The following is a 2,589-nucleotide window of genomic DNA, read 5'->3' as shown; positions in this document are numbered from 1 at the left end:
ACCCACTTTCTTTCTTAGTCTAACTATATATACTAAATATATACACAGTAGATTCGAAGACCAGAACTAACAGTTGTATCTGATTGGATGAGAGACGTTCCATGAGTACTGATGTCTCTGAAAATCAGCACTCAGATGCTTCACTGTTTGTATCATTCTGCTTGTGTTTGTGGCATTTTAAACTGTAAGAGCAGCAAAGATATATGTGTGAGCTATGTGTGTCTTTTAATTTTACCATGTGACATTAAAGACTTAAGCCAGCAGGCAGCGCCAAAAGACCATATCTGTGTGTAATATGAGCCAGTTGAGGTGAAGTGTGAGTCAGCATCAGACAGTCAGCATTTTCATTAATCTTTACTCCATGATCGCTGTGATTACTGCTACAATACTAAAGCTGGGAAATAGCTTTACACCGTTTTAAACTAACAACTTTAGCATGAAGCGTTTCAGCATGTTTCCATATTGGGGAGGACGTTGTGGTTTTAATAGCATAGGTGGGTAGAGCAATCAAAAACTGTCCTCAAGTAAAAGTACAATTACTTTAAAGGGGACATATTATGCAAAATTCACTCATCAGCTAAAGTTACCATTGTGTCTGATTGTATTCATGGAGACCAGAGGTATGTCTTTATTTTAAGCTTACTGTCTGTATAATTCATAACCTCACCTTTATTATGCACAATACAGTAAGGTGATTGTCTTTTTGAAAACTATGTACGTTTTCTGTGAACATGAGAGAGTTGTACTAAAAGTGGAATGTTTACTTGCAAAGGCCAGCACATCTGCACAACATATCAGTACCACGATGTTGGTTGCCAGACTGACTCACCACAGCTGTGTAGTGTCGGTACACAGCTATCAGTGAGGACACTTCAGGCACACTACAGTGCAGGTTTGTGGATGGGTTTAATTGTCTTTATTATACACACTAGCTAATGTATTTGCTGTTGTATAGACCTTTATTATTATATGTGAAATGTATTTTTTCACTTGCAGACTGTAACTCGCTGCACTACATTACAATGAAAACGCTGGTTGTCAACAAGCCACATCAGCAGCAGGTCATCAACTGTTCAAAGTGAACTTTCCAAAGGCGAGGAAAGGAGAATGCAGGGTCAAACCAGTGAAGACAAAACCAACATTCCGTAAGTATAACCTGTTTATTTATATAATATAATAGAAATGGACATTCCATCATTGCACTTTTTCTTACAAGTTAGGTTAAACTATATTTCAATAATAACTATTTACAAATAAGAAATGTCATATTGCACAGGGCATGTGGATGACCTGGTGGACCTTATATTTGAGAAGGTCATTGTGGACACTGCACCATAGGTTGATGAGGTCTTGAGGATCCCCATACCACACCGGACCTGTGTGCGGAGTACGAGTGGCCAGACAAAGAGGAGGTCATCTTCAGCACAGTGTCTAGATTTAATCAAAAGGCACTTTAAAAACAACATTGCTGCCCTGGGCATCTGGAAACTCCAGGCGAATCCTCAGCACCACACAGGCTGGAATCACTACACGTATTTGCCATCCAAGGAAACCCCAGCACCAGCTCAAAAATCTGTGATATGGCAAAAACCTATAACGACTAATACAAAGGGACATTTATACACATATGTGACAGGGCGGAGGGCGGGGCCGGGTCGTGATCATACACACCCGGTCCCTTATCAGGCTAATCAAGCCTCCGAGAGGGATAAAGGCAGACTGCAGAGGATTGTGCGGGAGAGAGAGATAGTTTACGGACATGTCCGTCATATGTGTGTTTGTTGTCTTTAAGTTTATAATTAAACTATTATTTATATTGTCAAGCCGGTTCTCGCCTCCTCCTTTCCATTGACTACATTACAACATAGTCTTAGAAGACATTCCTATTCCTTAAACAGCTATACATTACCTAGGATTTGGAGAAGTCTATAGTGTGTTTTATTTGCACATTAGCTTGTAATGACTTTGTTAATAAAAACAAATAGTAGATTATGCAAAATGTCTCATGAATTTATTGATGGAATTACCAAAAATAGTTAGGTATGGGGTTCCTGTGTTCACTCAGTATTTATAAGTTGTTATACATGTTACCAGGGTAATATGAGACCTAGATTGCAAAGTATTGCCTTTCAAAGTAAGATTACCTGAAAACTTTACTTTAAAAAAATTTAATTGGAATTACTTTAAAAAAATGTATTCACTATTCAGCGACACTTACTGTTCTATTCCACGTAGTAGCAAAGGACCATAGTCAGCTCTATAAATGTTAAATGCATTCTGTAGAGAGAAAACAAACTGGCTCCATTCCAGGATGGTCCACCATACATGAGGGAGTCTCCTCAAGCTGTTGTATCTGTATTCTAACCTTTATTATAATAAACTGTGTTAGGCAATTGTAGGCAATATTAAGTCATAAATGAAATCGATTACAGAAAATGTAATGAATTAAAGAAAATTACACCTGTTTTATCTCCATGAAGCATTTATTCTCTGGCTCTGTAGGCATCTCGTCACAGTTGCCACATGAGCACCTGTACAACAATTTCTAAATGAGTATGATGCAAGACCTCCAAAAAATGTCATCTCTCA

The 2,589-nt window shown here is 38.2% G+C and overlaps 1 long non-coding RNA gene across 1 annotated transcript; it reads left to right on the top strand.

Annotated features, from left to right (window-relative positions):
* The first annotated feature begins 810 nt into the window (after positions 1-810).
* On the top strand, positions 811-1,979 carry LOC127623359 (uncharacterized). The gene is made up of 3 exons (XR_007968049.1): positions 811-892; positions 997-1,145; positions 1,277-1,979. It is a non-coding gene; the product is annotated as an uncharacterized LOC127623359 (long non-coding RNA).
* The last annotated feature ends 610 nt before the right edge of the window (positions 1,980-2,589 follow it).

The sequence above is a fragment of the Xyrauchen texanus genome, chromosome 29 (assembly GCF_025860055.1).
Source record: "Xyrauchen texanus isolate HMW12.3.18 chromosome 29, RBS_HiC_50CHRs, whole genome shotgun sequence".
In the NCBI taxonomy this organism is placed as follows: Eukaryota; Metazoa; Chordata; class Actinopteri; order Cypriniformes; family Catostomidae; genus Xyrauchen; species Xyrauchen texanus.
Note: the sequence above shows the minus strand (reverse complement) of the source record. Positions and strands in the feature narration are given on the sequence as shown.